This window comes from Calidris pugnax, unplaced genomic scaffold (genome assembly GCF_001431845.1).
Source record: "Calidris pugnax isolate Ruff unplaced genomic scaffold, ASM143184v1 scaffold18, whole genome shotgun sequence".
NCBI classification, from domain to species: Eukaryota; Metazoa; Chordata; class Aves; order Charadriiformes; family Scolopacidae; genus Calidris; species Calidris pugnax.
The window spans coordinates 806,608-819,026 of NW_015090812.1; the positions used below are offsets into that span (position 1 = coordinate 806,608).

The 12,419-nt window shown below is 46.2% G+C and overlaps 1 protein-coding gene across 1 annotated transcript in view; it reads left to right on the forward strand.

The window, feature by feature from the left end:
* Positions 1-2,651: 2,651 nt before the first annotated feature.
* The window catches only part of KANK4 (KN motif and ankyrin repeat domains 4), a 35,255-nt gene continuing 25,487 nt past the window's right edge, over positions 2,652-12,419 (forward strand). The window contains exons 1-3 of the mRNA XM_014939234.1: positions 2,652-2,708; positions 3,021-3,179; positions 7,391-7,593. The gene's annotated coding sequence lies outside the window, so the exon portion shown is untranslated. The remainder of the gene's footprint in view (positions 2,709-3,020; positions 3,180-7,390; positions 7,594-12,419) is intronic.

Here is a 12,419-nt window from a genome sequence, read left to right on the forward strand (position 1 = left end):
CCCCTCCCGCCGCCGTCGCCTCCGCCCGCTCCTCAGCGCCGCCCCGGCCCGGCGGGCCTCGGCCGGCCGGCACTGCGAGGCATGAACGGCGAACAACGCTGGTGCGAGCTGCGGAGGCGGGGCCGCCCTCCCTCGGGCCGCCCTCCCTCAGGCCGCCGCCGCCCTCCCTCCCTCAGGCCGCAGCCCCGTGTCGCCGGTCTCCGCGTCGCCCCCTGGCGGCCGCGGGCGGGGGGGCAGGAGCGCGTTTCTGGCGGTCCCTCGAAAGCCCGCTTGGCTTCGGCGCCCCGGCGTCGCTGCGGTAGGGACGTGGTGGGCCCGGGCTCGGAGGGGAGCGGGAGAAGGTCTGCCATTGCGGCCTTCAGGGCTTCCCTCCGCCTCGGAGACGGCGGGCAGGCCGTTCGCCGCCGCCCCTGTCCAACCGACACGGCGTGGCATCGAAAGGCAGCACGGGCCGTAGGTTTCAGCATTCAGCCCCCTTCTCTAATAGATAAAATAGCTGTATTGCACGCTTTTTTTTTTTTCTTCCCACTCGTAAAACAAGGATTACACTCCTGTGTAGCGGGCCGTAGGTTTCAGCATTCAGCCTCCTTCTCTAAATACTCGTAAAACAAGGATTACACTCCTGTGTAACTCCTGTGGCATCTGTGGTGAAAAGCTTTGCCGGCACAGCTTTGAAGAGTGCAATAAATCATGGTTCTCATTGAGGCTGTTAAGATAAAAAAATCCTGGTGTAGGGATCAGCACACTCAGAAAAGACATTTTGTGGGGAAAATACTATAGATTACTGAATTTCACCGAATTTTTAGAGTTGGAAGGGACCATAGAGATCATCTAGTCCAACTCCCCGGCTGAAGGAGGACCACCCAGAGCATGTCAGAGCATGTTACTCAGGACTGCATCCAGGTGGGTCTTGAAAATCTCCAAAGAAGGGGACTCCACGACCTCCCTGGGCAGCCTGTTCCAGGGCTCCATCACCCTCACTGTGAAAAAGTTCTTCCTCATATTCAAGTGGAACCCTTTATGTTCCAACTTGTGCCCATTGCCCCTTGTCCTCTCACTGGCAACTACTGAAAAGAGTCTGGTTCCCCATCCTGCTCTTCCAAACTGGCCCCTACAGAGAAGATTTGTTGAAGGGGCTGTACCCAAAGGTCAGTAAAAAACCTTGCCCGAGTGACTCAGGCTCACAATGGTTGGGAGTGCATATGTTTATTGTCTGCTACGTGTATGCAGCAGCTGTAGATTCATCACACCGCTAACAAAGGCCCCTTTCTCAGAAAAGCTAAGACTTTTTTTTTTCTTTGCCAGGCTTAAGATATGTTTTTGTTCTAAAGAAAAAATCTTGAGACAGTCAAAGTAATGAGAGGTTGTAAAGTACATCTTGTTACTTCTGGAAATGTATCAAAGTAAATTTCGGGCCCCTGTGACCCCTTCAGTAGATGTTCTGTATGCTTAACCTGAAAAGAAGTGCACTTCCATATTTTTTTTAAATATTTCATTCTTTTTATTAAATCTAATGTCAGTCTTGCAACAAAGCAAACATCTGTGGAACACAGAATTGTTCTGTTTATGATGAAAGGCCTCAGTAATTTGTTTGTGGCTTCACTTGCTGTAAATTATGAGGTCTTGTCTTTAAATATATGATGGCTTCCATATTTCACAAATTCATCTGGCTCTAAAAATTGCTCCTTATTTACTCCATATAAGGTCTTACATTTTTCACAGCTCTCCTCTGGCAGGACTAGGACAGTGTGAGATGGGAGAAAGACGATGGAGGCGTTGCTGTAGTAAGTATTTCTTATGAAACATGGATTGGCTACATTAAGTCTATATACTATGATGCTATGGAATTTGATATTAACACAAAGGGTCAGAAATCTTTTAAAGTTTGATCTTTTATCTCGAGAACCAGGGAGCTCTATGTGGCAGTCATAATGTTTAGGCACTGATGTTAACAGTAACATTAAAAGAAACGCCTGTTAAGCCAAAACACTTGTTTATTGCAATTACATCCATGACTCCATGGGAAAACTTCTGTAAAAGCTTTCTAAGTTAATCAGTAAAGTATTTTACAGGATTAGTTTCCTGTCTGACCCTACCTAGGCTTTAGCATCCCTTCACCTTGGGCGGAGTTACCCCAAAATTGGGTGCTCTTTGGAAACTGCTGCTGCCTTCCCTGGGTGTGCTGCCTGCTAAAGACTAAAGCAAAGGAGTGGGCCACCAAATCACACACAGTTGCCCCAGATCCACACCATTTTTCACAAGGTATTAGTACTGATAGTGTCCTATCCACATCCGTGTGTATTTTACTCCCCTCCCTTCAGGCAGTTCCCTCATGACTCATACACTTTTTTTTTTTTTTAATTTCCTGTACAGAAATGAATAACTTTGCAATTTGCTAAGTAAAATCTCTTAATGCTAGAACAAAATCAGAAACCTAGCGCTTAAATAGCTTTTTTAAAGCAATTTGATTTTGTAAAGTTCTTTGCAATCTTTTTGGATGTTTTTTACGTTAGTGCATGAATTAATTATTACTGTAGATCAATATCCCTAAAAATACATTTGTATTATGGCAGGTATTGTATATACTCTGGCAGTCGTGTACATGCTTGCTACATGTATTTTGCTTTCTCTTACAGAGTAAAATATCCTTGTATGCCTGCACACAGACGGGGCCCATCACCCAGAGAGCCAAGCTTCAGCTTCTCAAGGTATATATTGACCTAAAGATTTATTTACTTGGCTAGTGAGATTTACCAAGCTCTGAAGTTGGCTGGATAGTGAGCTCCCATTGAAAGCTGCTGGATTTCCTGACCTGAGTTTTGCAGTATGACATTTAGCTCCACTTAGCGAGCGTTGCCTTAAGTTCACTGCAGTTAATAAGACACTCAGGACTACAGAGGTTCTTTTGTGTGAGACAACAAGAGCGTGTAAGGAAGCCTTAGCCAGGTGGGTGGTGCTCAGTAGTCATGTAACTGCTCAGTTGCTTAATAATGTGTTTCATTAAATCTGATCTACGCCAGCTGAGGAGTCGCTTCACCAGGAGCTGGAAGGTGCTGGGCAATGGAGACTGTGGTAGCAGCAGAGTGGTGTGACGAGCAGGAGGAAAGCTCTAAGTCTTTGGACCTTCTATCAGTAACAGACTGGAATAAACTCCAAGGGCAGGAGTCCAGTTGCTCCAGGTAGGCTTGTGTTTGGTGTGGCAGTGTGTCCTGACAGATCTCAAGTCAAATGGCACGACTAAGGCTGCTTATTGCTTATTGGTATTGCATTTCAATCAAAGTCAACTATTTATGTCCAAGGATTTTGAGGATCTAATTCAACATGTACAAGTGTTGGGTTAGCATCAGGTATACCTGTGCCTAGGGACACCATTGGGGACTTCAGAAGGCCTAGCTTTGGGTTAAAAGTTAGGCTTGTGAGCATTTACAGGCTCATGGTTTAGCTTTCAGGCGCAGTAACTGAGCAAAAGAGGGAAGAGAGATGTTAGCAGAGAGTATTTTTGCAAAGATTGGAAATGTACGCAGCTTTTCACATGGTAGTTAGGGGGCTTTCTTCTGTGTATTACATTTGATTTGGCTAATGAAGTAGTCAACTCAGTTTTCATAGGTATAATGATTATTTTAATCAACAAATGCATCTGCCACACGACTAATACATCAAGTAAGTACAAGGCAGTAAAGTGTCTCTCAGAATACTTAATCAGCTCACCTTTGGGACAAACTTCACCTGCCCTTTTCCCCACAGCATGAGGTCTGTTTCCAGAGGCTTCTCTGGAAAGAGGCTTCTGCATCATCCTGTGATGAGTCCATTGTGCAGCCCAGTAGATCTCAGTGTCAGGTTTTCTTCCTGCATGTGTTTTACTTTTTCTACTGGTAATTTCATCTGATTACATATAACCCTTATCCTGCTCTAAATAATTTCTCTCCCTTAACATACTCACAAATTGCATCCTAATTCCCTATCATCATTATTTTGACTAAACCACACATACTTCATTTTTTTATCTTTACTTGTAAGTTAGTTCTTTCTGGCTTCTAAAGACAAAGTCAATATAATTATAAATGACATTCTGGTTGAGTGATCTTTACGTTTGCCCTCTGTCATCTGTATGGAAATCTGTTTACAATATACAGAGCATGATATTTTTTAAACTAAATTTTATATTTATTAAAGCATCAGTTGCTGCTGATTTTAGTGTACTTAATTTTAGTTCTGTGCCATCAAATGGTGATTTTGAGGTCAGAGCAGTTACAGCATTTTAGAATTTGGTCTTTTAATCTTGTCCTAATTTGTTTGTAACCATTGAAAAGGACAGAAGAATTTTCAGGTGGTTCTTGAGTAGAAATCAGCAAGATGAAGAGAGGTGAGGTTAAGGAGTTGAGAGTGCGTGGGTGGGTGAGAAGCCACAGGACAAGAAATCGAGGACAGGGCAGAGATGGGCTGCCCACACCAAGAAGCAGGACTGATTTTCTAATCCAGGTGGCAGCAAGACTTGAACTGCCTTCAAAATGCAAGAACTACAGTAGAAGGCAGGATTCATTCTTTATTTACTTTTTATTTACTGTGCGTTCCTGGGGGTGATTTCAAGTCAAATGACCCAAGGTAATGTCTGAAGCATGAAATGAAGCCTTACAATTAGCTAATTTTAACAAACCTTCCTAGGAGACCTGTTTTGTTAATGGGCGGGGTGAAATCTTACCTGCAGTTCCATCAACTGATTGGTTTTTTTAAATTTGGCAGTGTGATCACACCCCTGCCTTTGCTTTCTTACACAGATACACATTCGTAGACCACGTGTAATTACAGTCTGGGTAATGATTGTATCTGAAGGTTTGTGGTACACGAAGCTCTCCAGGCAGCGTCACCATCCCCAGGACAGCTTGGTTAGCCACTTTGTGACTCAGCATTAAAAAATACCAGTGAAAGCATGATTTATTTTTAAACAGCGAATACAGGAGAAGCAGAAGCTCCCCTCATTGCACCCACCAGCCCGACAGCACCCGTGCAGCTCCAGCTCAAACCCAGCCATCCCTTCCCACCTGGAGAACTACAGCAGAGAACCCTCAGCTTAGTGAAATCTCCTCTTTACCAGCCTCTCACCCTCTCAAATTTTTATGCACCCTCTTAAAATACGTCTCCCTGTCACTAGTTAATGCAGGGAAATTTTTCCAGCAGGAAAATGTTCTGTTTAAATGTAAGGAAATGGGGATTATTTTTTTTCTGTATCTCTCCAAAAATAGTGCAACACCTAATTAAATATTTATGGCGCCTTAGCAGGCTCAATAAAGGAACTGTTGTCTAGAAGCCTCCGAAGCTTCGGCTTCTTACAGTAAAGGAGTGTTTCAAATGCAGGCCAAAGAGGGAGCAGGTGCAAGAGGCAGTAATTGCATACGTACGGTCCTGAGACTCTCAAACATGCAAGATTAAATTATGTCTAATACTATAGACTTCACAGCCATATGTTATAAAAATAGCTGCATTGGGACACTAGAAATCTCCACAGACATAGCCAAAAATAACCATATGAAATGCCTGGAAAGAGCAGATTCCCTAGAGGTGGGGTTTCTGGACTCTTGGAGGAAGTCTCCAGTACAGAGCAGTATCCCCTGCAGGAAGAAAACCCCACGACCTCTAGCTGTTGCTGAATTAAAAAAATTATAGCAAGTTCCAAACCCTGCATCCATACTGGTGATAGGCCTATAAATCTGTCAGGGTTCCCGCATTGTCAGAATTATTCTGTGAATTTTGTGAAAGTTGTGCAAATTGTGTGCAGGCAACGTGCTCTTTCAGCAGCCTTCCCACCCCTGTGGCAGGAATTCATGGATTCACAGATTTGGAAGAGACCTCTAGATCCCCCAGGGAAGGTCCGTACCCTACGCTGGGCTCGCCGAGGTTCACATCAGCAAAACTTACTCTGTTCTTGAGGAATAGGAAAACCATTCACAAAAATAAGAATACTGACTGTAAAATCTCAAGACAGGACTGGCTTCAGGATAAGGAATAGAAATTAATATTTAAGGCTTTTACTTTTTGGAGATCCACGGTTCGTGCAAGCTCTGCTTGCAACCAGAAACTCAGAAACAAATTGTCCGAGTGGCTTTACTACACTGGAAAGGGAATCCTGCTCTTCCCACAGCAAACAGCCTGGGACCTTCACAAACCCAAAATGATTCCTACTTGACGAGCTACATCTGCTTTTGGAGGATCTCAGATCATTTCATAACCCATTATTTAAGCTGGGTACTGTTACGTCGTGTATGTGGGAACAGTTTGACCACTGTAGAAACACAGTCCCTTTGAGAGTGATACTTCTCCAGGGCTTTGCCTGGTTTCTGGCAACTCACGAGGATGAATTTGTGTGATGTGACATCAGACTGAAGGAGGGAGGCAGCAGCAGAGCTACTGTTTCATACCAGGGATGGGATTTTCTTCACCGGATCATGCTGATATGGATCACAGAGCAACTTCATGGAGCAACCCAGAGGAGAAGGGCACCCAGGAGGGAATCAAGGAGTTACTCCAGCTCCAGTCTCTCCCATGTAAAACCCAGTCCAAAAGCTTGACCTGTGTGGCTGGTTGTTGTCTAAAAAGCTTTAGATTAAGCATCGTTAAAGATGCAGAATTCAGGAAAAGCAGGAAACCATAAATTAAAAATTGCTACGGTTCCATAAACTCCATGGTAAAGCCTGCAATGAGCTTCTCTTCTTCAGCTTCCAAAAAGCAAACGTCAGCTTGGAGGTCTGAGCCACAAACCATGAGCCTGTCAGTGCACAAACCATGATGTGCTCCTCCACGCTGGAGAGTTTATCAGTTTGGAGGTCGAGATGTGTAGCTCCTGATACTGCAGGCAGCTTGCAGCCTTAGCTCTCATTTATCTCTCTCTTAACTTAGGAGAAAACACAGTTGGCTGTGATCTATGAACTTCTGGAGCTACAAACGCATCTATTACACATAAGAAAATAACAGTAACTACGCCCATAATGTAGAGATAAAGCAGCTTATTTCATAACAATATAAACTTGGTTCTGTACACTGAAATTCTGCCAAAGGCAAGATGATTCTGGGACCAGGTCTGAAACAGAACATTTCTCTTCAAATCTCTTCGAAAGCTAAGTTCTGTAGTGCAGAAAAGAGTGATGTTGTGTAAGTGGTCTCATTGCATTGTTATGGGTGTTTTCCCCATATTTTGTCTTTCTGTATATATTTTCTTTCACAGCTCATAGCCTGCTGCTCAGTTTAATACAATGTACAGATCCACATTTTCACCAGTAGCAGAGGTGGTGCAATTTTGCATTATGGGCTGGAATTCAAATAAAAAGCCAGGTGCTGTATTGCTAGCCATAATTAAAATGAAATGAAAAATTAAATCTCTCCCCATCTCTGTTCATAGGTCGGAATAACATCTCTCAGAGCTGTAACTCACTTCTGGAAGCAGAGACAGGAGGAAACACAACCTGCACATTCTTGCACCATCTGCTGGTAGCATCTCTGTCAACAGACACACCTGGAACAGATTTGCTCGTTCCTCAGACCTGGAGGGATACATCCATGTTTAGAGACATGACCCCACCGTTACAAAGCTTCAAGATTCAGGTGAGGATATTATTTTTTTTTTCAGTTCTCCATGGCAGAGCCATTTCTGCAAGGTTTCTAGGGAATTACATACAAGGGCCCCGTGACCCCCAGTGTAACCACATCAAGAAGGGACCTGCAGAGCCTTTCGTGTCCCTGCAGGGCAGGGCAGACCAACCCTTGTTGTGGTCAAGTGTCTCATTGCCCTCCGGGCAAAGCCTTTGGTCTGTGCTGGGTCTTGTCCCCGTCGCAGAGTCATTCCCTCCCAAACTGCTGAACTCCCTGATGGAAACTCTCAGCAGAAGAATGGGATCCAGTGATAGCAGTCAGGTTCCTTGCCCATCCCAAAGACTTCATATAGATTAAAATTAAACTCTGTGCTTTGTTACTGTCAAAGGCATAATGTGAGTGAAGTAAATGAATCATTCCAGTACAATCAAAACTTTATTAAAGCGTTTATGATGTTAAGGGGTGTAGGAACAGATCAGTTCCTCCTTTCTGCCCCATAGTACAAGAAGGGGCTGTAAGTGGCCACAGGAACACGGTGTCAAAGAAAATGAATGCCTCCTCATGCAGGCCACAGTCTGCTGAGTTCACAGCTCCAAGACACAACATTAAATGCCTTTGCTTGGCTTTTAAAGAGGGTTGGCAGTTTTATAACAAGTAACATCTTTGCCCGTGTCCCTGCAAAGGCGAGGGGTTACATTTCACCCTTCAGCCTGGAGGATAGAACCATAGGAGTCTGGGGAAGTGGTCTTCTCCAGGTGCAGCTCATTGGGAGTATTATAGATAAATTGTCCCCTGAGCTACCAGGCAGTAAACCACTATTAAAGCACAGAAACTCGTGGCATGGTGGGTCAGTGTAAAGAGCAGCCAGTTGGCAACACACATGTAGGGATATATGTGTGCCCCCTGTGCCAAACAGAGCACTCGTCCACTCTGAGTAACCCTCTTGCGTGGGTGACCTGTTGGTACATGGCCATGGAGGTCCATGCAGGGCAGTGTACTCATCTCTCACCAGGCTGCCCTGCAGACTTACCCTTTGTCATTCCTGCACAAGCCCAGTGGTAGCTAAATCCGTGTCCTGCGTAGTGTATTTCTTCTACCCTCTTTGTAGCACAGAGACAGATGAAATGCAATCACACCCTAATAGATAAGCAGTAATTGGAGACTGGGATGACTGACAGAAAACAGGAATAGAAAATACAGCAATGAAAATAGATTTATGGAAAAATTAGAATTATACTTTACAAGATACATGTTTAACTGAAAAATTTTGCTTCTTAGATTTGGGGTCTATAAATGAGTGTCTGAATCCCAGTTATGGTTAATGCAATAGCAATAGCATTTGTTGTTTATGCTTGCAAAGACTAAGGAGTTTCTTTTAGGCAACACAACTGTAGCAAATTGATTTGACAGGCAAGCTCACATGGTCTGATGGGAACATTGCGAGACTGATCCATGTGTCATAAGAAAATGAAGCTATTTCCCTATCTATTTGGGGATCACTGGAGGGGCATGGGGATGGTGGCTTTTGAACGAGCACGAGGTTGATTCCTGGAGGCTGCATCTTCTCCTCCCGGACACAGAGGTCATGTCTACCCTCCACATTTTTGCCTGTCTGCATCCAGCTGGCTGGGCTGCATAGGGGAGCACAAATGCTTGGTTTGGTGTGTGAAAGGGGATGTGTAGTTAGGGAACATCTCTGGTGTTTTTAAGTACTGGGATAATCACAGCATGGTCCACAAAATCTTCCCAAATTTGGCTACTTGGAACAGGTTGCCCAGAGAGGCTGAGGGAGCTTCATTCTGGGGTGCGATAAAATGCTGGGGCTGGTGCCGTAGGCTGCCCATCACCGTAAGCCACATGCCAAAGTCATCTGCTGGCCTTGGGACCAAGGGTGAATTTTAAGCAGGCATCTGAGACAGGCTGAGAGAGTTGGGTTGTTAAGCCTGGAGAAGAGAAGGCTCCAGGGAGACCTTAAAGCCCCTTCCAGTCCCTAAAGGGGCTCCAGGAGAGATGGGGAGGGACTCTTTGTCAGGGAGTGGAGTGATAGGATGAGGGGTAACGGTTTTAAACGGAAAGAGGGGAGATTTAGATTAGATATTAGGAAGAAATTCTTTACTGTGAGGGTGGTGTGAGACTCAGGCCCAGGTTGCCCAGAGAAGCTGTGGCTGCCCCATCCCTGGAGGGGTTCAAGGCCAGGCTAGATGGTGCTTTGAGCAACCTGGTCTGCTGGGAGGTGTCCCTGCCCATGGCAGGGGGTTGGAACTTGATGGTCTTTAAGGTCCCTCCCAACCCTAACCATTCTGTGATTCTATGATACTTTATTAGGTTGATATTTGTATTCCTGTAGCACCCAGATATTTCTTGCAGAAGCATTTTGCCTCATTCATGGTACCAACCAAAAAGTGGCAGCCATGGCCATGCCAGCCACGTGTGGGTGGTTGGGGTACGATTTTAGCATTCGTAGCCCATACAAGGCATCTCCTGTGAGCGCAGCGAAGGGGGAGCAGTTTGCAGAGAGTCTACAAAAATGGATGTTGGCACAAGCGTAACATCGTATAGAACAATAGTGATTTTGTATTGCGTTTCCATAAGGACTCGATAACATCAGCCCTCGGCCCCGTCGCTACAGGCTCTGAACACGACATCAACTTTGTCTTTCTCCCAGGAGGGAGCCTCACCCTGCTCCTCTCTGTCTGCTCTGGGGACCTGCAGGGAGACACCCCACTGCAGAGACGGTGAGGGCAGCATCTCCAGGAGGAATTCATCCCACCACGGGAGGGAAACCTGCTTCCCCGGGGAGTCCCCATCCAAACTGCCATCCACCCTCAGAGGGATTGCAGCCAGCTAGAAAGGTCCGGTCCCCGTCTTAAAAATCACACATAAGAAAAGCTAAATCAGGTGGTGAAAGACTGTAGGCAACCACATTCTTCTTCTTGTTCTTTTCCCCTCTTACACTGACCTTTGAAAATGAGACCACTTTAATCCCAAGCTGGTGGCAGCCCTTGGGCAGGAATCTGACTCGCAGTGTTTTGGGCAGCAGAGCTGACCTCTTGCCGTGGAATTTCACCTAGTAATTTCTGCGGCAGAAAGAAACCCCTCCGAGGGGGTTGTCTGGCTTCACAAGTAAATTTAAGTGCCTGTGGCTTGACAAATAAACATTCTGAAAGCGCTTAAATGACTCACAACCTCGCCTAAGAATAGCTGAACTTTGCGAGACCGAAACACGCAGCGGAGAATTCGGCCTCTGACACTGCCCGAGCGTGGAGCCGAGGGGTGCGGTGGGAGAAGGGGTGCGATGGCACCGTGCCTGCATTCCTGCCCTCCCCTCCTGGCCCTGGGCAAGCAGCATCTCGGGGGCTTCTTCAGCCGTCGTGTGGAATAGCCACCTCGGAGCTCTCTTCCACCAATTCACCTAATCCGCTTTTAAACACCCGATTGTGTTTCATTTATGCACACAGCAAAGTACTCCTCGTTTATCCCGGTCGTTTGAAAGCGCTGTTATTCTCTTGGATTGAAGAGGGGGGGGTCACAAAAGTTTTATGGATAGACACATTATGCTTTGGAGCACCTAACATTTTATAGAAGAGAAAGTCTTTGTCTTCAAGTTATCAAGCAAGTACAACCTCAGTGACTGAAAAGGGGAACCGATTATGATTGTTTGCTGAAAAGTGGGGTTTTTGGTAGTTGCTGCTTGCTTTTCTGGGGCACGCTTGCAGAAGTGAGGGCTGTGAACTGCCACCGCTTGACTTCTTACCCCCCCACGCACTCTTAGTGCTTTTATCTAACTCCAGGCAAAACAGAACAAAACACAAGTTCAGCTGAATGTCTGTGACCGCAAGAGCTTCCTGTAGGTGCCCAGAGTTTCTGTTGCAAAAGCCCCGTTGTTGCCACTAAGGCTCAGGGATGGTCATGGCTTTGGGGACGAGCCTAAGGGACAGGTAACGGCGTAGCTGCACCGTCCCAGGAGCAGCAGGAGAGGGGCTGTGCCTCGAAGGCCACGACTCTTGCATCAAAGTAGGTTTGTTGTTCAGGAAGAGGAGAAGAAAATAACGTGGGAGTCATCTTCCTCCTACACCAGCCAGTGATGCCAGAAGAAAAACCTTTCTGATATCACGGTCCCTCTCTTTTGGGCCCTGACAGGGGCAGGGGTTGTCCTCATGGTGTGAAGCCTGAAGGTTCCCGAGATGTGCTTTTCCCTTGATTCTTTGATCCGTTGTTAAAATCATCAGGAAATGTCTTCCTCTTGTTCACCACCCGAGCCCCTCGCGTGGGGGTGAGGACAGATGGAGCTGGGCACCGACCCTGCTCTGATTTACAGCATTTACCACCCAGAGCTGAAAGCCATTTGGGCTCCTCTCGAAGGATGGGGAGATAACAGGGATAACAGGGAGCCATGTTCATCCCGGTGGATGCCAAGTCCACAGCCCTGATGGAGGCCACGGGGCCACCCCAGGATGGCTGGAGCCACCGCTCTCCCATGCTCCAGAGCAGGCAGGAGCAGGGCCGGGGTTCACCTCTCCATCTCAAGACAAGGGAAATCAACAGCTTTGCCCAAAGTCGAAGGTATTATTGCAAATCTAAACTACTAATTTCTGATAAGCACTAAACTCCTGATTTCTGCCTGCCCCCAGAGCCTGGAAAAGAAGTATTACGGTGACATGCTGCGAGGGGGTTGACGATGAGCACGAAATCACAGGAGGAGACTCAAAACCTAAACCTAAAATTGCATTTTGTTTAGGTTTTCCAAGTGGGTGCATGAAGATATGGTGCAAACCGGAGGCGCTGGGGGACAGCTGGCACCAATACAGCACCAGTTCTGCAGCCACCCCCCCCCCCCC